We start from the raw sequence: 23,464 nt of genomic DNA, 5'->3' as shown, positions 1-23,464 counted from the left end.
CTGTTATTACTGTAATTGGAAAAGCAAAGAATCTATTTTTAAGTTATAAAGCATAGAGGGGACTGTGAACAGAAAGTGGGTCCCTAACCTAGCCAAGGAAATACAACAGATATTTGTCCCACCTGGGGTTCTGACTTTATCCTCCTAGACCTAAAGATGATGGCTTCTGAAGAGCTAAGCAAGAGTAAATTGTTTGTCGTGATCCTGAAACTGCAGCAACGGGAAAGAAAAACAATACAGAGGTTTCAAGTAGGCCCTGAAAATAAGTTGTAAAATACAATGCACCGCTGCTGTCACAGTGTGGAACGTGACTAAGAACTGTGGGGTGCCAGTTTGTTTTGGGGCTCTGAAAGTGTCATCTGTGTGCCTCACGGTACCTGTGTGCCTCGTGGTACATACCCACCTGTGCCCTCTACTCCCATTTCCTACCACCTACAAGAAATCATCCACTAAGAAGAGACAGCTTTCCCTCATTCCCTCACCTCTCTCTGCACCTACTATTTTCTCCCTCATTTTTTTCTTTCTGTGCAGGAAGAAAGCTAAAAAAAAAAAAAATCCAAATTTCTAACAGTGGGCAACACCAAAAGTGAACTTCATTTTTATGCTTCCCTGTGAAATATAAATTTTCCGCCATAAACATGCAGCTCATTCATAATATGAAAAGCAGATATATTTTTTAAAACATACTTTTTAAAAACATACTTTTAAAAATATACTCTCCATAGATTTAAATGACTTTCTCCCAGAAATAAAAATCTCAAATAGAATCAGAACACCACATAACAAAATTTACATGATAAAGCTGAAATGGTTCTTGAAGGGATATTTCTCACCTTAATCATCATATCAGAATACAAAAAAAAAATGGAAGTGATTGACTTAGCAATCTTTTCTTTTAAAAATGAGTCATTGATGAAACATATTTAAAGATATGTTTTAGAGAGATACTTCTCCTGGCATTTCCTGTGCACAACAGGTAAAATGGTGGCCACAAAGGTTTCCCTGTGGTGGAGTTCCCTTGCGTGTCCTACTGTAACTTGCATTTGAGCAGCTCCAGTGGCCATAGCTTAGCCAGCCATGGCAATACACATTTCAAGAGACAGACAATGGCAGAGAGCAGAGAAAGGAAATGTAAGGAATGTATGCTGGAAGGATGAACAGATAACGGGATCCAGTGATCCTAAGTCCACCTTTTTTTTTTTTTTTAAGATTTATTTATTTTATGTATGTGAGTACACTGATGCTCTGTTCAGACACACCAGAAGAGGGCATCCCATTACAGATGGTTGGGAGCCACCTGTGGTTGCTGAGAATTGAGCTCAGGACCTCTGGAAGAGCAGTCAGCGCTCTTAACCTCTGAACCATCTCTCCAGCTCCACTAAGTCCTTCTTTCCAGCACTGACAGCTTAGTATTTAAGGAAAGAGAGAAATGGAGGGAAGATTTGTGGAGCAAGAGGTATCTATAACTAAGCAGCCCTGGTGAAGGTGTGGTCTGGCCCATCACTGCCAGGATCCACACTGTAGTCTAAGGAAGTCCTTACCGCTTGACAGGATCATCTGCTCCTCTGGAGCTAACTATTCCCGTGGGCCTTCATTTGTCCTGTGTTCTCTTGATTCTGCAGGTTTAAGAGAACTAACAGAGACCTTTTAACACTTTGGGGGAGTCTGGAACAGATTGCTGTAAAAAACTGCTGACAGGAAGCCGTCCATGTTACTCTTTCCTTTGTACCTTTAGTCTTTAAGAGCAACGAGCCAGGTACCACTGGTTTCTAAATAGATGATCCTTGAGTGATTAGTGATGGGGAAGCAGGGCTCCGGGGTACAGGATGGAGAACGTAAGTAGAGAAGCTAGATTTTTATCATGAGTTGAGTTGCTTTGCAATCCTTAGCAAGGGGTCAATACTTCTTGGCTAACACAGTTTCTAAGGGATTTTTATGCTAGCGACTGATAATGAGAAACACAATTTCTACACTTTTCAGTTGCAGAGGGTCTTTCCATAGCCTGAGTTCTTACACATTACCTAATGTTTTAATAGGGCACGTAGACAGATAGACTCAATTTCTCTTACTTCACGTGGTTCACCTACATTTTTTTATCTTTTCTTTTTCTTTTTTTTTTTATTGGATATTTTCTTTATTTACATTTCAAATGTTATCCCCTTTCCCGGTTTCCCTCCCTCCCTCCCGAAAACCCCCTATCGCATCCTCCCTCCCCCTGCTTCTACAGGATGAGTGTAGTCAGCTAATACACACAGAATTATCTTGTGGCCCACATAAAGTCTCCTGGAGCACACACAGTTTGTCCTGAATGGTGAGCAAGAGCAACGGCCCCATAAGAGAGTGTAGCTTCAGCAGCAATCATAGTTGCCATGTTCTTTAAGCTAGAGGGGAATCTCTTTGCAGTGATGAGGCAGTATTCCAAGCAGCTGGGCTGCCATGATGACAGAGCAGCTGGTTGCCAAGGCAGGGGCTACTTGGCTGACAGCTGCCACTCAAGGCAGTCAGGAGTTTAAAAAAAAAAAAAACAAAATAAAAAAGTCTGTCAGCTGTCATTCAAAGGGCCCAACACCCACTCTAGACAGCTTTACTCAGTCACAGAAGGGAAAAAAAATCAAAGAGTACAATAAAGACTTGGGAAATTAACATTCTTGACAAAGGTTAACAATGTTTAGCCCCTAGGCAAATACAATGTAGTGAGCAAAGAGTCCCTCTGATCTGTCACATAAGAATTACTAAAGACCTCCCCACTTTCTTTATTCATATACATGTTAAATTTTTCCCATGTGACCTCTGACATGTGCCCTGAGGATGTGGAACAAGAAGGGACTTTCCCACATTCCTTGCATTTACAACATTTCTCTCTATTGTGTCTACTTCTACTTTTAAATACAAGGAACAATAGCAGGCCCACCACATTCCTTACAGTCAGAAATGTGCATTTAGGTAAGATCTGACAGGATTCTTAAGAGATGAAAGACCCATAAAGGCTTTTTTCTTCACACTGCTGCAATAGAATCCTACAGCAGTGGGGGTTCTTAGCACAGTAACACTTGGGAAGTAGCTAGTTACATTCATTACTTTTACAGAGATGCTACAATTCAAGACTTTCTAATTGTCTCTTTGTTTTGTGCTGAACTTTAATGATATATCATTCCCAATTTTCTCCTAAAAGGGAGGACCAACCAAGAGTCATTACTTAATGCTCTATTTTCTGTTCATTGAATTTTTTTTCTCTATGAATATTCTGCTGAGCAATCGACTCAGTAGGTTTTAAAGTGAGTCGACAATCTACTGTAACCAGATTCCTACAGCATTTTCTCCCCCTCATTACATCAGCTTGCTACAGCACTCCTTTGAGAAGAAGCCAGCAAATCCTATTCCTTCGAAGTCAATTTCAAAACCACATCCTCAAAGACCACCAAATCCATTTGAAGGCTTCTTTGGATATCAGCCCGAAAGTCCAAAATCAGTGTGGGAAGATGGTAGAGTTAGGGCCACCTGGAGCAACTTGAAGTTGGTTTTAAAGAGTGTGTGATACTCAAGCTTTTTGTTTTAACAATAATATTCTTGTACTTGCTTTTAAAATCTTCTATTACAACCCAGACAACTTTTTAAACTTATGTATGTGTTTATGGCCCCTACTTATTTTATTCTATCAGTACCTTTCTTAACTCTTAGCATCACAGACGAAAGAACTCAGGTAAGATATCCCATCTTCCTTAGGAAGAATCTTCATCCTTGTGACCTATTAAGAGACAGTGGATATGTAAACAGACAGTCATTTGAACACACATGTCAGAACTCCCAACCATAACCTCTGCAGACATAGAGCCAGGTGCCAAACCCCAGCCTCCACCAGCGACTGGCCCCACGTAAGCAGGGCTGGCCAATAGTTACCAGCTACTCTATTTTCCCGTCATTCAACTCAAGATCAACAGAGAAAGCCAAGAGTTCTGCCTAAAACCAAGTAAAATAATACACACTTTGAATTAAGCTTCCCCGTGCCAAAGTGCTCCTCTAGACCAGACTGTAGGAGCAGAAAAATATCTTTTTTTTATTTCCCTGTTAGTTAAGTATGATGTCAAGGCACACAATAGAAATAAATGAACAAGATAAAAGTGTACCTTTTTTTGGCATGGGAACTTTCATAATGACATGAAGACTCAAAGTCAAAGGCACAGGGAAATGTATACTTTTAATGTTTGAGTCTCAAAAGTAAGACCGAACCAAGTAGCTAGGAACCAATGGCAGTGAACTGGACAGGGAGGGCTTGGCAAGGTGTGTCTATTCAGGTTCTTCTTGGTATGCCTCAGTCTTCAGTTGAAAGATGGACCTGTCCAATAGGCACAGGAAGTCTTGCTTTAGAATGAGTGTGCTATTACCTGCTTTGGGGGTGAAGGACAGGGAAGTGAGTGGCCTCTTTACTTCTACATTTTTCTCAAAAACTTAGATGCCATATATAGAGGTAGCTTATCCTGAAGCTAATCAATATCTAAAGCCATCTGTGAGGTCTTAGTCCCCAGACATCTTTTGAGATTCTGCCAACACGCAACTGATGGTGTCTAATTCTCTTGTTATGAGCTCTGGATAAGTGTTTGCTCTGAGTGTTTCCCTCCCTCTCTCTCTCCCCCTATCTCTCTTACTTCTACAGTTTAATTTGTACTTATTTTATATTTAATTTATTCTGTGTATATATGTGTATGCACATGTATGCATGGGTGCATATACATGCCATAACAGGTATATAGACATCAGAGGACATTTTTGTAGGCATCAGTTCCCTCCTTCTGTGATGTCAGGCTTGATGGAAAGTGTCTTTAATCACGGACCCATTTCACTCTCTTGGTTATTTATTCATTTGTTTGTTTATCTTTACAAATGAAAATGCTGGTGGTTTAAAATACTTGAATCTTGGTCAACACTCACAGCTGAAGGAAATAATGAACACCAGATTTAGAAAAATTACATCTGTTTTACAAAGGAACAGAACTGCAATATTGTACTTTGTTCATATTAAACAATGAGGAAAACCCAACAGAAACAGGTAAAGCTCTTTGTCACCCTTCCTCCTTTTCTGCCCATAATATCTGAATGAATATTATATACATGTATATATATAATAAAACAGAAGGAGGAAACTGATTCCCACAAGTTGTCTTCTGACCTCTATATATCTGTTGTGGCATGTATATGCACCCGTGTGTGTGTGTGTGTGTGTGTGTGTGTGTGTGTGTGTGTGTGTGTGTGTGTACACGCACATAATTGTTTTAAATTTCAGGACACACAGTGGTTTATCCATCCATGACTGAAGTAATAACAAAATCCAGCTATAAAATAACAAAATCCATTTATGGAGTGTGTAGCATGGCTGCTGTTTCTGTAGAATCATGGTAACCCTACAGATGGATGCTTACCTGCCTTCCCCAAGTAGGGAAACAGAACAACAAAACATAAACTTATAGCTGACACTCCAGGAACCAGGCCTGGGTTTTAGCTACCTTGCTTTCAACCTTTGGTCTCCTCATTGCATTTCTCGGGTCACTTGAATTCTGCCACATTTTATACGTATTAGTCAACTGAACTTTTCTGTGACACCAAGGACACTTCCAATAAAGAGTAGCATTTCTAGTCTTTTTAAAATAATTTATTATTCTTGTTAATATTATTATTTTACTTATTCACTTTCCATCCCACTCACTGCCCACCTCCTAGTTACCCCCTCCTACAATCCTTCCCTCCACCCCCCCTCCCCATACACAGGCCTCCACACATACATAGCAGATGTGCAGCTTGGTCTTCATATGGGTCCCAAACAACTGGAGCAGGGGCTCTCCCAAAAGCTGTTGCCTGTACCTGAGATATGTTCCTGTCACTGGGCTGCCTTGTCTGGCTTCAGTGGCTGAGGATGTGCTTAGCCTCAGAGACTTGATGTGCGTTCCTAGGTTTTTTCCTCCTCACTTGCAGATGTATTGATGAGTGAGTCTGCCTCCATCTTAGGCTTGAAAACCATCTTACAGTAAAGACAAACTGGGTTCATTCCTGTCTATGATTAAATCTGTTCCTCAAAAACTGGGCTATCCCCCTGTTCCCTACCACACACACACACACACACACACACACACACACACACACACCTGTAACCTTAACTACAAATGGTCCTCTACTGCCTATTGCAGGAAACAACAGTCAAGTCTTTGTTTCAAAAGTTGTTATAACCACCTTGCAACTGTACCTGTGTATCAGGAAGTTGCTATGACTACCTTGTTATGGCTACCTTGCGTCCAACTTGCATGCCTTTGTTTCAGGAGGTTGTTATGACTGCCTTGTTGTGCGTATGCTCTGCTCCTGGAACCCAGCTTATTTTACCAGCCAAATGTCCCATTGGGAAGCCCCCTCCCCATGAGCTATTAAAATCTTGTCTTCTTCATGTCCAATGCTGACCTCTTGAACCCCGCCTGAGGGGAAGTCTGCCTGTGTACATGAATTAAAAAAAAAAAAAAAACTTGCTTTAATTAATTATCTGTTTTAATTAATTTGGCCACGATGATTTGGGTTGATGGTCTTCTCTTTGCATCTTTGGGATTAACAGTATCCCCTCAGCCCTCCATCTCTCTGGCATTCTGTGGGGTATGTGATATTTTCACAGATGATATACATTTCCCATATCAGTTGCTACTCTAATGAACCGGGTCTACTCTCCTCATTTTGAGATAGACTTCTCCACTATTTAATTGCCAGTGCTTTCTCCCCCACCCCCACCCCTTCCTTCCTCCCTCCTCCCCTCCCCCTCTTACTCAGGAGGTAGGATGCACTCTTCCTTTTTTTAAACCTCTGTCCCTCACATGTTCATCACTTATCTGCATACAGCCTTCTAGCGCTTCTTTAGTGCTGCCAAGTCTCCTTGTGCTGAAGTTGGGGTACTTAAGGGTAGAGGAAAATAGCAACCCTAAAACACTGTGGGGGGCATCATTTACTTCCCCAACTAGAACCCGGTTTCCATAGCAGACATTTGGATGAATAGAATTTAAGTTTTGCCAGAAAATTCAGATTGTATTCTGTGCTGAGCTTGGAAGGCAGGACCCTAGCAGTAGTGGCTGACCGGCCATGGAAGGAGTCCTGCTGACTGCTGACTGGCCTCTGGGCCATACTTGTTAGGATACCCCAGCTTACTAACTTTCCAGGAGTTTCAGGTTAGTTGTCAGCAACCGAATAGCACTAGCAGCTGAGACTGGCCCCACGCAGTATGAGATTTGTTCAACTAAGAGGTAACATACTCCCAGGGTTCCTGCATGCTCTGGACAAATTGTGGGAAAACAGCCACATTCAACAGACAGAAGAGGCAGTGAGTGACTAGAAATGTCACCTTCTTGATCCTCTCCATCATTCTGCAGGAGAGGAAACCTTGTCATCAAGCCCTCATGTGAGCCAGAGGCACTAATCTTGCTGACAGAGCTTTTGTCCTAGGCAAGGCTGTGCAGGCAGTTAATTATACCCAGAGTTAATTGAGTGGTCAGATTAACAGTCTGGTCTCAGGAGGTCTCAGAGAAGATTCCAGAAATTTAGGTATAGAACGCCCTCACAACAATGTCAAATGAGACATCATGTTCTTGGTGACCCTCCCTTTCAATTTGGGATGATGATTTCATTAATCAGGAGTCCTTCTCTCCTGTCATCCTAATTGACAGATGCTAATTAAAATAGCAAATGGAATCCTCTCAGGCATTTTCGTCTGTGTTTCTTAGATGACCATTCAGTTTTTGACTGATTTAGCACAGCTCTTTCCCCTCCATTAACAGACAAGTTAAACTTTATATTCTTTTAAATTTTATCACTCATAATTAGGAAGTGAAAAAAAATAATTCTGCATTTTACAACTTTAAAATGTAAAAGTAAATTGGATGCTCAGATAATGTGGGACAGATAGCTAATAGGATGGAAGTTAGAGTGAGGTGATATACCAGCATCCCCTCTAGACCCTGGGTCCCTCACTCCTCATCCTAGCAACCCCACCCAAGCCAGTCCACACAGCCGAGGGTCCTTGTAAGACATTTGATTTTTATTTACTTTTAATTCAAACATGACTTAAAATTTGAAAGTCTCCAGTAGTAAAATTAAAGAATATAAACATTAAAAATGCATAAGAGCTTGCCTTTCTGGGCTTTGAACATGGCTCGATGCATAAAGTGCTTGCCATATAAACATGCAGACCTGAGTTCCCAGTCCCTGCATGCAAACCAGAAGTGGGGTGTGGTGATACACACCTGTAATCCTATCACAGGAAGAGCCTAAAGCAGAGGTTCTCAACCTGTAGGTCGAAACTCCTTTGGGGCTGGGGTGTCACATACCAGATTTCTTCCATATCAGATATTAGCATTATGATTCCTAACAGAAACAAAATTACAGTTGTGTAGTAGCAATGAAACAGTCATATGGTTGACAGTCACCACAACCTGAGGAACTGTGTTACAGGGTTGCAGCACTAGGAAGGTTGAGAACCACTAACTTAGTAGAAGGTTACTAGCCAGCCAGTCTAGTGAATTGGTGGGCTCCACATCCAGCAAAAGATGCTATTTCAAAAACTAAAGTGGAGAGAAACTTAAAAAAAAAAAGACATCTGACCTCCATATGTGCAAGTACACATATGTGTGTGTGTAAGGGCACACACACACACACACCTTACCTCACAAAACAAGTTGCCTTTTGTTTCCTAGCCAAGGTGCTGCATTATTTCTATGCCCACACTATAGGAACATGGAAGAACACACACTGGTCTACACTCTACTCTCCTGAACAGTATACCAAACCATGTAAATTCTCAGCAACCTATTAAAATGAATGGCTCGATTATATCAGTCCTCTGCATCACACATTCTTAGTGCTATTATATCTGTTTTTAACATTCAGATACACTCATAATGAGAAATTTGAGCACCAAGGATCAGGTGGTTGACACTTGAGTGGCCTTTCTTGAAAGTGTTGCTTGGTCTTAACCCATAGTAAAAAGAGTAAGTAATAAATACTCATTGTAGCTTACACCCAAAACACAGAAAAGGAAATTAGCTATGAATAAAATAATTCACATTAAATTAAAATATGCTCAGTAATTACCTTTAATGGTATTGATTTTTTTTTTTGACACACATTTTCATTAAAATGCAATTTTAAGTTCTAGGCCAATCCATAGGTCCCCCCCCCCAGGAGAAAATATTGGATTTCTATGGTTTATGCTTTGATTCTGAGATGAAATCATGCTCTTTGTCTCAGAAGACACACACACACAGACTGAAACAGAGAGAGACAGAGAGAGAGAGAGAGAGAGAGAGAGAGAGACTGACTGGTAACTTTGTGGATGACATATTCTGAAAGGAAAGGAGAAGCAGGACGGAGGGGAGGAAAACTGAATTTCTGATTATCCATTCTTCCCCCGTAAGTGTCTTACCATTAAACCTCAATAGAAACTTCCATATTCCGTCCGGAAGAGATGAAGCACCAACACAGTCCCCTGCAGTCCCAGTGCAGCTAAGGATTTTCACGATCGCCTAGGAAAATTCCTGCTCTCCAGGAACTGAAAATGATCATAGAACCTAACTCACACAAATGTACCCTTGAGATGGCCACATATGTCTCAGGAGATGAGACGGCACATATCCTTGAAAAGTAGCCCCAACTTGAAACTAGCAAAGAAGCCCACTCCTGCCTTAAATCACAGCTAGTCCCAGAGGGTCCTGGCCCTTGCAGTCTCTCTGGGACTAGAGAAAGCTCCAATGAGCATTTATATAATGACCTAGAAAGGACATTTCAAAAATATGTGATTGCAGGTTTCCTCCTGTGTTGTAGAGTCCCATGATACAATGCGGGAGGTGAGCATCAGGCCAGCTGCAGCCTCTCTTAGTCTGCCTGGGACTGAGGTGGTCCTAGAAGCAGGAAATGTCAGGAAAACTAGGACAACTAGGAACCAGGACAACTGCCCATTAGACATTTGACAAGAATTGTCTACTTCCAATTGTAGGTATTTGGGGCATCACTGAGTTGTTATTACTTAAACACAAACCCAATCTTCTGTAGAAAATAAGGATAGTCCAAGATCTTTGATTTTGTGTTTCTGGCAAGGAATTAGTCAAAAATGTTCCCTGGTAAGGTAAGGAAACTGGCCAGAAGAAATATTTTAGGAGTATAAAAAGGTACCACTCAGGTATGTAAATAATCATATTTAAATACTCTCATCTCAAATTGTCCTAGTAACCTATCTACCTTCTTGTCTCTCCTTATCCCAGGAAAAGTAGCAGTCCCTTTACCCTTTCTTTTGGTATCAGTTACACTTTCCTTCCATAAGCCCAACTTCATTACCCATTTTAATTTCCACATCTAGATAGTGGCAGTGGTAACTTATAGTGACCCTGGGGCTTTGTCCTAAACAGATCATGGCATACAATCGTTGATAATGAACAGGGAACAGGTAGGTAGAGAGATGGGATCAAAGCTCTTAGGTTAAGATTCCCTTACACTTGATATGCTTTAGTGGGCAATGACTCAGCCCACTGCCACCTCACCGTTCCATATCTAGCGAGTAGGACAGTAAAGGTGCCTTTGGTCACACAGTGGAAGTCAGGATTCAGCTGAAAACTCTTCAAGGCTATGGGTAGATGCTACAGCCACCAGAACAATTGAATTTATTAACGATTAATTTATTAATCGTTAATAAATTAGAGATTGAATTTGTACCCATGAATGTCCTTGTATCCAATAAAATTGAAGGGATTTGGAACTGGGGGCGCATTGTGCACTACTACCATGGAAAAGGAATTTCCCACGTAAGCTTGGACCTGTCTGCCCCTATTTGAAAATGTTTGACAACGTTTGTAGTTTCTTTTCTAAATATATATAATCCTTTGATATCTAAATGGCATATTAGTATCTTCTTGGTGTTCTTTCTTAGACTTAAAGGATATTCCACGATCAAAACAAGCATGTTCAAAGCACATATTTGAATTTATAGATACAGAACTTGTGTGGCAACAGTTTGGAGTGCAGAGGTCAGTGTATAGCAACTTTCAAGCCAGTTCATTTTTGGAGGAGTAACCTTTGAGAGGTTTGCAACCCTACATTGTCATCTATAAGACAATAATGACTGGTGTAACTACCGCGTCTCTTGTGAGATTCAGGGAAAGAATTTGCATGGAGAAACTGCACAGAGCCATCCCCAAGGTGTTTTGCATTTTGTGACTTCCCTTTCACAGAGCTTGAGGGCATTAAAGAAGATGAAGGCACAGACGCATGTTCAGGAGCCAGGCTAGCATCCCTTAAACCTAGGTGGGTGTTTAAAAATGTGCTAGGAGCTGCACTCTGCTCCAAACCAGTTAAATTGGAATGACCAGAGAGAGGGACCTAAACTTTGATATACGTTTTTAAAGCTCTGCTGGTGACTATCAAAGGCAATCAAGACCAAGGACAGGTGACTCATGAACTTTGCTGCTTGTGGCTTAAGAACTAATAATAACCAGCCGCCGTCGGACTGCCAACTACTGGGCTGGTTCACAGGCAACTCTGCTAAGACTGTGTGGCCATACAGTTCTGGGTGGAGTACTGTACAATTATTTTACCTTGATCCTCACTCTAGGCTGGTAAGTGCTCAGTGACATATCACAAAGCAAGGTAGCAAGGCTCCTAAGAGTTGAGAGATTCGGATGGAAGCAAATTGAAGGGAACACTTGGCTCCTTAAGTGCTTCCTAAAGGTGCTCTTGTGTCTGAAGGAGAGATGGGAGATCACAGACTTGAGAGTACTGGAGTGAATCACAGACGGACAAGAGAGAAACTGAACATGAATGTGAAGTCTTTGACTCCAGCAGTCAAAGACAATAGCACACATTTGTTATTCACGGTCTAAAACAAGGAAGAGTTGTGAGTCTCCTATAACTTAGATCAACTTCTTTGCCATCGGATGGCTTCTGAGGGCTGGTTTAGCTTTTTCAGATTGATGGTGGATATTTAAACTTGTATGTAGCTACATGTTAAAGCTACACGTTAAATCAATTGGTAATTCCCCAAGCTTCTGCTCCCCTCATGGTACTACAGAAATCATTATATTAATCTTTTTATTTGCCCTTGAGATTTCATGATGATAAAAAGAAATAGCAGCCCACGGAAAACTTAATTTGAGCTCCTAGGAAGAAAAAGGAGTAACTTAAGTCAAGGAAATAGTATTGTCAGGGAGGAAGATGCTGGAACAAGGTAATACTCTTTTTCTTATAGAAGTCCCATCTTTCTGGGAAAATCACAGCGTTTTCCTAGGAGAGATTTCAACTCAAGAATTATCCAATAAATCCTGACATTCCATTTGTCCTAATGAGCCACATGTGAAACTGTCTGCCATGAAGCACCCATGAGGACAAGGTGATTAAAGAAAACAGTTTATGGTAACCCCCAAAATGAATCACACTCTAGACCCTAGCATGCTTCCCTCCAGCACCATGACTGCCTCACTGAGGTGGGCACTGGGTTCACAGCTGTCATGACTGCCCCTCTGAAGTGGGCAGTGATTTTATAATTCAAGCCACTGCCGCCTCTCTCTGAGGTTAGTTTAACAGCCCTGTGAGGGTTTTGATTGCAGGTAATAATGTTGACTCTAGCTTCTCCTACTGAATCTTAACTGCTTCTCTTTCCACTGTGCACCCATGGACGAACTAGCCCAGGATTATTAAACAGTAACTTATGTTTTCCTTTGAGAACATTTTTCACAGCTCTTCAAAACTTCTGATCTTTTTTCTCCACTTAAGCTCATGATACCTTTTTAACTAACTATTCATTCCATAAACTCTTATTAGCATCTCAAACCCGATAATATATTACAGCTTTCAGGCATATCAGATCTTTTGTGCAGCCTGTCTCCAAGAATGTTCTCAAGAATCGAAACACGAGAGCAAACAATGCCCTCTAACTTGTTGACAATTCTACTTTGTAAAACTTAGGGATGCAGCATGGGCCAAGAGAGGATGGAAGAGAAAGGATAAATAAGATGAAAATAATTTTTTAAAGAAAAGTTGGGGAGGTGGCGATAGCAGGTAAAAAAAAAAAAAGATGTAGGGTCTAGACAGTGCTTAGTTGCAATGCTGATTTTCATGGAACAATTAAGACACTTAGAAATTACTGTGACCCTTGTTGTATGTCCACTTTGAAGAGTATCCAGACAGAAAGTGGCAATCCATTGATGAATCTAAATGTCATTAAGCCCCATGACGCCAGGTTCCTACAAGACCAGTTATCTAATGTTTCCTGGCACACATGCTCCCCAAGGAGAAGAGAATGCTGGTAGTCAGTATACACTCACCACCCAAAGATTACACCAAATTCTTTTTTAAAGAACTACCCTCTCCTGTACAGCCCACATTGGTTAGGTGGGATGGGAAAGCAGCTAAGCAAAGCATTGCAGAATCCACAGTAAGCATGTGACCCAATGGTAACTACCATGGTTTGATTGTCAATGGTGTCACATAGGCTCAGATGTTTGAGCATTTAGTCCCCAGCTGGTGGCAGTGTTTTATCCAGCTGTGATACCCTTAGAAGGTAAGTGGGGAGTAGGACACAAGGGGTAGCAGTGAGGCTTGTCACCCAGCCCTACCTTCTGGTCTCTGCTTCCTGTCTCACCATGATGTAAGGTGAGACATCTCAGTTGCCAATGCCACCACCCTGTAGTCTCTTGTCACCTTACCTCCTTCATGATGAACTGTACCCCCAATCTATGAGCTGAAATAAACCCTTCATCCTTTACATTGTTTCTTTTCAGGTATTTGGTCATAGCAATAAGAAAAGTAGCTAATACAGTAGCCAATGAGATTGCATGAAATTCTGTACCTTGCCAGTAGTCTGTGCTGCATCTTTGGTAAGCAGCTTGTACCACACATATATTCATTCATATTTTCTTTTCTTTCTCTATTTTTTTCCAGTGCTGGGAATAGAACTTGGGACCCTATACTCGTCAGACAAGCACTCTACCCCTGAGCTAAATCCCTACATTTTGGCTCACAGTTTGAAGGTGCAATCTATCATGACAAATCTTTGTAGCAGATATTTGAAGCAACTGGTCATAGTTTAGCTGCAGTCAGGTAACACAGAGATGAATTCTGGTGCTGAACTCAGCTAATATTCTCCTTTTTACCCAGCCTAGGAGCCCAAGCCTATGGAATGACACTATCTACAATTAGGGTGGGTCTTCCCATCTTAATTAGCCAAACCTAAAGAATCCCTCCTAGCTATTTCCAGAGAGTTGTTTTCTAGATGATTCTAGACCTTGTCAAGTGGACAGTTAATATGAACCATCATAGACATCAGCCCCACTCCTTTTAAAACAGTCAACATAATAGAAGGCAAAACTAAGATGTAGAAGGGAAAAGAGAAGCCAGGACCTGGTGACATCACCTGAATCTAGTAAAGCAATGCCCTAAACTTTACGTTATATGAACTACTAAATCACATTTTTGCTTATGCCAGCTTGCAGTGGATGCTAGACTACTTGTGACTGAATCTATCTAATATGGGCAAAGCCTATATTCTATTTACTTACGTTTATTCTTTCATTTTCATAGATGTATATAATGAATTTACTCCCCCTTTACTCTTTCTCAAGCCCTCTCTCTCCCATTTTATTTCTTTCCATAGAGCCTAATTTAGTAACTTGTACATAATAGCCACTCATTAAACACACATGAAGTTGGATTAATGTTTAAATGTCCCTATCAACAACGATATTGTTGTGGTTTTTTTTTTTATCTCAACATCATTTGTAGAATATTCAACTTTCTTAGTCACCAAAGGAGTCTGTGTCAACACACTGAGAAAAATTCAAAATGTGTCTTCACATAAAATTGAGGCCTCTCATTACTGTCCATATAAATATCACCCAGAACAACAGGAAAATAACTATGTAAGGTTGTCAATTTTCTTTGAATTTGACCACATGTGTTCATCACCAGTAGACATCATCCCTTCCTCACCATGCTTCCTACCAACATATCCCAAAGTGAATTTCCAAACATTCTTGAATGTGCTGCTCTACCATTTAAAAACTAAAACATTTTATATTTGGACTTTGCAAATTTGGATTCCTCTAACAGCAAATTGCCCGATACATTAAAACACACACACACACACACACACACACACACACACACACACACACACACACACATATATGTCCAGAGACTTCCAGCCAAACTTAAGAAAGCTTTCATTTCATTGGTTTTGACTTTTTTCTTGCTTCTTTATGAAGAAGAGCTACAAATAGCTCAGAATAGAGCAGCCACAGTGATTCAGCAATGAGAAGGTAGTGGTTCACAATATTAAATATTAGTATCATCAGTCTGTAAATATGATATAAATACATTGAACACCAGTTTGTTCACTAGATCCCAGGGCACTATGCGACAGAATTTTTCATGGGGCACATTTAGGAATAACAAGAGTATTTCACTGTGTATAGCAAGAGTAGAGTCTTTTTAAAAACACCACATGAATAAGAGATCCATAAATGGATTAAGAGAAACCATTGATGATTTATAGTATATTACAAAGAGAGAGAGAAAAAAAAGAGAATGCTGGACTTTATTAATTTGTGTTTGACCCATAAAAATCTTGTATTTATGTTCTTTATCTGACTAAAATAAATCTAAAAATTCTCAAAAGGATTTTGTTGCTGAGAGCCTGAAAATGCTCAGCAGAAGGAAGACATAAATAGGAATGCTTTTATTTCAATGCACACATGTCCATAGATACAGGGTCCTAGAAGTTGTGCCCTCATCTCTCACCCATTTTCCTGTCCAATTTGGTTCTTAGTGGTACTAAAGTACAGAGCCACGTACCTTGAAAATTAATACCCAGTCTTCTAATAAATAATATGGAACCTGAGTGTTTGTTTGTGAGCATTGTATGCATGTGGGCACACATGTGTTTGCAGGTGTGCTCATTCATGCTTGCATGTGTGGAAGCCAGATGCCAATATTAGCTGTTGGCCCAGGATCTCTGACTGAACATGGATCTTGCTATCTGCACTAGTCTGGCTAGTCAGTGGATGCAGCCTGGGGCTAGAGATGTGCATGGCTATGTCTGACTTTTACATGGGAATTGGAGATTTGAACTCTGGTCTGCATGCATGTGTAGTAAGCATTGGTCATTTCCCCAGACCCTGGTCCCAGGTCAGCAGTCTTGAATGCATCATTTTACTAACTTGGTTTTAGACTCTTCATCTATAAAAACAAGGTTTAGATTTAACTGTAAGGACTCTGCTATCTCTATAATCATTTGAACCTAGCAAGCAAACCCTGTAGGACAGGCAGTAGAATCTCCTCTGTGTCAAGGAGTTGGGGAATGGGAGAGTCCTCAGACATATTTAACCCCAAGGTGATTTGCTTATGCTAAAGAGCTGTGGATAAAGGGCCATCCTATGGAGAGAATGAAACAATGCAACAACTAAATAGTTAATAAAGGAGCATGCGCACAGCACAATCCAGGCTCCGAGGGTTCTCTTCCCTCTTTCTCTCTTTCTCTCTCATTCTTCCTCTTAGCTCTCTGGGATATTACGCACTGCAAAGATTGGGAAAAATAAGAGTTAACTTTACTCCTTAGTGATTGACAGTGCTGCGGGCTATGACAAGAAATCTTTCATTGCTCAGCTAGATAACAATGGAAATAAGACATCTACTTTTTATCAAATACAATGTTTGCCATCTCTTGTTAGGGAACATGATACAATTAAACCACCAATCTTATCCCCGTCTTCCTCTCCCCGACTCACAACTTATTCAAACAGTGTTGGCTGATACTTTAGAATCTCTTAGGCAGCATTCAACATTGAAATTGTTTGCCTTACTCTGTCCCGTGTCCAACTTCCAAATTAAAAAAAAAAAAAAAAAAAAAAAAAGTGAAGGAGAAAGAGGGTTTTTTTCTTGATTGCAAATTCACCAGGGAGGTTTTGGATTTTTTTTTTTTTTCAGACAAATTGCTTTAGGTATATAGACTTTGTAATTTGTGTGTGGCTAATTGGATTGCCTGATTAAAGGACATAGCCGGCATTTCAAGGTAGCGGTTGCTGGACTGGGGTGCTCTGGTGGCTGAAAGGGCCTCTGGTGTGAAACCCTACACCTCTAACTTGATGAGCTTAGTGGTGTGCACACTAGAGGGAAATCACAAGACCTCTCAAAACAGGGTACTGGTAAGGAATCCACAGGCTCCCGCAGGCTTCAGGGTCCTGTAGGATTCTTCAGGGGCTATATCCTGAGTCTCACCCTTGATTTAGGATCTGCATTCCAGATGCCTGAACCCCTTATTGTATAAACAGGAGTGCTCTGACAGCACTGAACTCTAATAGAGTCTCCATTCAGTCACTCAGTCACTCAGTCAGGTACCAGTAATGTACATTTGCCTATCTTTATTATACTATCTGTGCTGGTTAGTAATGATTATCAACATCACAGACTGTAGAGTCATCCAGGGGACAAGTCTCTGGACATACCTGTAAGTGACTATCTAAGTTGGGCTAATTAAGGTAGGAAGACCTACCCTAAATATGGGTGTCGTGTTCCATGGGCTGGGGTCTCTGGACTGAACAATAAGGAGACAATGAGGTGAGCGCCAGCATCCCTGTCTTCCTGCTTCCCAACTGGAGATATGAGGTGAGCAGCTAGCATCCGGCTGTTACCATGCCTACCTCACCTGCTGCTGGATCTTCTCAACCCTGATGGAATGACCCTCTAGAACTACAAAAAAACCCAACCCAACCAACCCCCAAACCCAGACACTTCTTCCCTTCCATGTTACTTGGTCCCAACGAGAAAAGTAACTATCATACCATCTTGTCTTAACTTGAGCAGTGTTGACATGCTAAACCAATAGAGCTAAGAGATCAGTTTCACTCGAACTTTTACCCCTAATGCTTTGATGATGTAAAATGTCACGTGATTTACTCTAAGTCTGCAGGCGAATACTCAGAGGAGAGGGTAGCACACACCCATGTGAGAATGTGGTGCATCCACTTGTGAACTTCTTCCTTTTTCTTTTACCCTAATTCCTAGGGTCTCCAAATAAGTGTCAAGGGAACACAAAATATTACCTAAAGCAAAGCTAAAATTGAATGTTTTAAATTTTTATGTCAGGAAATGCAAAATTAATACTCTCCTTGAGATATTGTTCATTAATACTGTACTTAGAGCAAGCTATAGTTTTAATGGCCTAATTCAAAAGAGTGGAAATTTTTATTTTACTTAATTTAAATCATTTAGATATATGAGCTCTTTTATTTCCACTGGCACTTTTTTTTTAACATTAAGTGTAACAGGGAAGAAATGATCTGACACTCTCTCTCAGAACATAAACCCTTGCTGGACTGAAATACAGTTGAGCTTCTAAATACTTATGACATAATGAATCAATGTATTGGGAGAGAGGGCCATCTGAATATTCTCAGGAATGGGGATACTCAACTCCACATGATTGGGTCAGAGAGAAAGCAGAACATGATGGAGGTTTTCCATCTCTGTATGAACTACCCATTTGGAATAGAGAAAAATTGCCACAATTGCCAAACAAGCTCCACAATTTCAGCAGCTGAAGGTAGTGATGATGCTCAGAAGTGCCGTGGAGGAAACACTTGTGGCAGGGATTGACAGAGGAAGAATTAGAACAAGACATTTTTCCAAGACCCAACTTTTAATCAAGAGATAGTCCCCATATGTTCTCAGCATTTCAGGGCTATGGTTTAGGGGGTCTGAATAGAGTGCTGGCCAGTCCTGTCACATCTGGCCTCAGTTTTCTCATCTGCGACAGGAGTGTGCTCTGGGCTGAAAGGACCCAGTGGTTCCTGCCAGCTTTGCCTTCTATTCCAGGGTAACACAGTTCCCGGGAAATAGAATGTCAGTCACAGTTAAAGGAAAGCCTAAGAAACAGTCACTCATGTATCATCTCTCTTCTAGATAAATAGCTCTATACTGAAAACTACTCATGGGATTTGTCTGTATTTCAGAACGTACACAATTCAAAGGCAAACAGCATATATACTCAAACTACACAAGTCACAGTTTTCAGTATTTCTTATGAATACTTCTATCCTCTGTCCCACTCATTTCTGCTCCAGATGAAGCAGCCATAAAGGAATAAAAGCACATGAGTTTCTAAAATAAGCCAGAAGGCAGTGTTGGTATCAGCCATTGATTTTCTTTTTCTTTTTATTGGATATTTTCTTTATTTACATTTCAAATGTTATCCCCTTTCCTGGCTTCCCCACTCCCACCTCCTATGCCATCCCCCTCCTCCTGCTTCTATGAGGGTGTTCCTCCACCCACCCACCTACCCACCCAAGCTGGATCTGACATGAAAACCTCCTTCTTGTGATCTAGCCTCCATGGTACCATAAAATACTATGGAAATTTCCAAGCAATTAATAGTCCTACCCAGCCATGACATCTGTGAAATACAACCATGACCAGCATGGCAAGATAGCTGTAAAGGTGTAGCAAATAGTGCTTGGATGTTGGTGACAACCAACAGCTTTCTAATTGGACATAAGTTTCTCTCAATAGAAAGGAGACAATGTCATGAGTGAAGTCATGAACCTTAGAAAAGAATCTGCTACTGCCACTTTGCTAGAGCAGAGTAATTCCTTACTACATTCGAAATATTAACCTATCCACAAATAAGTGTAACCATCAGTCTCATCAAAGAAGCTTTCCTTACAGAGAATGGAGAACATCACAGGAAACCATAACTGGACACAATACTGAGATCAATGAATTGTGGGGAATCCAGCCCTGTTGGATACATTACAACTCTTACATCCATGGCTAAGGAAACATCATGGAGGCGGGAATGGAAAGATCATAAGGGCTAGAACACCAGGAAGTCTTCTGTGAAACAGTCTCTCGCATAAATGGCTGTGTAAACAAGATCTCAATGGCAATGGCAATAAACATGTTAATAAAGAAGGGAGAAAATCGCACAGGATCACAGCCCTGGACAAGGAACCGTAGGCAACTGATGAGGACTGAGAGAGGTAGAGTTCATCTCTCCCAGGGATGACCCCTTTAACTGGTTATCCAATACAAAATGGTCAGCTCTGGAGCCATATACACACACACACAAACAGCAAGGACTGATTCTACAGGCTGTATTTACACATGTGTGTCTCTATATACATATACGTTCAACGTTAATAATGGGGGAAGGAGAGGCTATCAATTTTAGACTGATGGGAGACCATGGAAGGATTGAGAGGGTTTGGAGAGAGGATAGGAGAGAGAGAACATGATATAATTATCTTTTAATTTAAAATGTATAAAAAATTAAAAATAAAGATAAAAGAAAAAGATAATATTATATTTTAAATGATTTAAGGCACAGCAAGTAGATTGGAAATTATTAAAATGGAATCCAGATCAAGAGAAGGAGAAATGAAATCTATTAAGGCAGGCAGTAGTCAGAACCCAAGCAAAGCTAACCAAGGGTCAGATGAAGTTTTAAAGTCTTCAATTGAAATAGTGTGATGGGACAAAAGTAACTGCTGTCCACTCCAGGGAGCACTTAGCATTTTGTCCATAGTATCTGTCCTCTTCTCTGCTGGCCTCTGGGACAGAAAGGCCAGAGACACATGAATAGATTCTTTTCAGGGTGCATTATGTCAGGATGACCACGGGGGAGAGGAAATGATGAGCAGGGAGTATACCAACCAGAGAGAACCATGCAGAAAAGGCTTGTGAACGTCAAGGAACCTCTAAACTACAGCATGTGTGTCAAGGCAATGGTAAGCAAGCAGAACTGTATGTCACATGTCCTTTATGGCAAATCTGTATGGATCTCCATCGATGTGTGTAACCCCTGACAACATTCTTTCTCAGATCACATTAACAGAACCACATGTAACCTTCCACGAAGCAAGGACTAAAGGCAGAGTACTTTGTGCTGTTAAAGTTTTCACAAGGCATAGTGTTTCAAAAAATAGGACCACTGTGTGAATGGAGGAGGAGGGGAGGAGATGAAACACAGTTGTTAGTGTTCACTGTGTTTCTGAATATATAGAGGACATATTTGGAGTTACGTAGCCCAGGAGTAAGAAGGCAGACTTTGGTCTAAGTGAGGACCCTGGAGTGTAACATGGGATCATTAGCTTTAGACTTACCAAACCTGGTTCAGTTCCTGATTCTACCTCTTATCAATACTTTGGTTTTGTGGAAGGAATGTAAACCCTTTAGAAATCATCGTGCCAGTGCCCATCTTATTTGGTCCTCGGGACAATTCAACTGAAGGGAACAAGTAAAGTGACTGTGGCTGTTCTTAGGGCATCATGAGTGCTCAAGCTGATTGTGCTACAATTTATGGGGATGTTCCCCAAGGACTGGATATCTAAGATAGCATTTTCCCCTGAGGTAAATGGAGAAAGTAATCCCCAGGGTATCTGCAAGAAGATGAATCTCAAAGAAATAGGCCATCCAGACACACAGGCGTTCAGAAGCCAGTTAGGTTTCCACAGTAGCCTGTCTTCTACAAAGTCATTTCCAGAAGGCTTCCTACTCTTAATGCTCATATTAAACCAGAGGTTAATTTCATATTCTTGCTTATTAAACATGTATTCTCCTTACCTTTTAGAACTTCTTTACACCTTCTCCATTCTTGATCATGGAAAGCAACCCTACTTTTCATGGGGCTAAAGTGTACTCCTTAATCCTGAGTGAGAAACAAACAGAAATGTATTGTATTTTATAATAATAGAAGCAGTCTGTGGTTTGCTTTATTCTCCCCTTTGAAAATATGCAAAAACCTCTTCTTTTTCCATTTCAATTTTTAATTTGCTTTCTTTCTATGTTAGGCAAGGATTCCCCTGAGTTCCTGTTCTCCTGATGTGTGTGTAAAATTTAGAAAGTGATTAGAAAAAAATTTTTTTTACTATGAAAAGCAATCAGAGCTAATACACATAAGGACTAATTACCGTGGAGATGGATGATGTGTTTTGGTATCTAATCATATTTTATTTGTTAAGGGTGATGCATTCTAAGTGGCTCCATCTTGCCTTCATTTAAATAGAAAATGAAAGAAATAATCACTGGGCAGAAACATCCAGTGATGATCATCCCAGAAATCTTGTAAACCTTCAAACCCAGGTTTCTAGGTAGACTGGAACTGCTTGCATTCTCTCTCTCTCTCTCTCTCTATCTCTCTCTCTCTCTCTCTCTCTCTCTCTCTCTCTCTCTCTCTCTCTCTTTCTTTCTTTCTTTCTTTCTTTCTTAACTTTATCTGCATTTATTTTATGCTGAATTTATTCCCGGGCCATGAGTTTTTGTTTCTTCAGTTCCTTCTGGGATATCCTTTTCTTCTGTGCAGCCTCCTCTTCTGGCTCTGGAACGATCTGTTCCCTCTCAGTGAGGATCATCTCAGTGTGGCAGGGGGAGCTCATGTATGGGTTAATCCGGCCATGAGCTCTGTAGGGTCGTCGGCGCATCTTAGGTGCCTTGTTCACCTGGATGTGCTCAGTGACTAGAGAATCTACATCTAAACCCTTAAGTTCAGCGTTACTCTCTGCATTTTTAAGCATGTGCAGCAAAAATTCAGCACTCTTTTTTGGCCACCGACCCTGTGTCCAGCCCCACTGTTTGGCCTGGGTGCACCTACCGACTCCATTATACCGCCAGAATGGCACACATTGCTTCTTTAAAGTGACATCCTTCAGATACTTGGTGGCTTTGCAGATGTGCATAACCTTGATGGCCTGGGCAGTTTCCCAGGTGTTCTTAAAGTGAACACGAAGGTTTGAACCTCTTGATTTGGATGATTTTGTGGGGTTTTCTGGGTCAAGAGAGTAGCAAACCATCTTGGCAGGTGACCTCTGGCCGCTTAAAGGAAGAGCATTGCTTGCATTCTTGATTAAACTTTAAGCCCCTGGGAACCTGTGGTGTGGGAAAAGATGCATGTGAGTTTCAAGTTCATGTGGGTTTGTTTCTCCTTTACACACCAGTGTCTGGTTCCTATGCAGAAATGGCTCATGGAGTTTAGTAAATCAATAATCTAAAATATGCTGTGTAGGTAAAGTGTAACCCCTAAGGTGGTTACAAGACACCTGTTTTTTCCTCCTCCTGCTTGCCCCACCCCCACCCCATGAGGTTTCAAACCCCCTTTTTAGTCTTTGCATTGATGACCACCTCAGTAGCATTTCATGCTAACTATCCTCTTGCTTTCAAAGCATGATGACGTGTTGGTTTTAAACCAATAGCTTTTTTTTCTGGCTTCTGCGGCTTTCCCTCGGGATTGCTTGTCAGCCTTCGCTCTTCTTTTTCTTTAGATTTTCGTAAAAGTTGTGTGATGTGACTTTTAACAAATAGCGTTTTAGATGCAGCTAGTGATTTTCATCTTAGTAGGTGAAGCAATGGAATCTGTCATTTTCTCCTCCCGCAAAATACGTTACCTCTTCTCTTTCTGCAATTTCTCTCTCTCTCA

At 40.9% G+C, this 23,464-nt stretch overlaps 1 pseudogene; it reads right to left on the bottom strand.

The window, feature by feature from the left end:
• On the bottom strand, positions 22,258 to 22,876 carry Rpl17-ps1 (ribosomal protein L17, pseudogene 1; annotated as a pseudogene).

The sequence above is a fragment of the Mus musculus genome, chromosome 1, assembly GCF_000001635.26.
Source record: "Mus musculus strain C57BL/6J chromosome 1, GRCm38.p6 C57BL/6J".
Classification (NCBI taxonomy): domain Eukaryota; kingdom Metazoa; phylum Chordata; class Mammalia; order Rodentia; family Muridae; genus Mus; species Mus musculus.
Note: the sequence above shows the minus strand (reverse complement) of the source record. Positions and strands in the feature narration are given on the sequence as shown.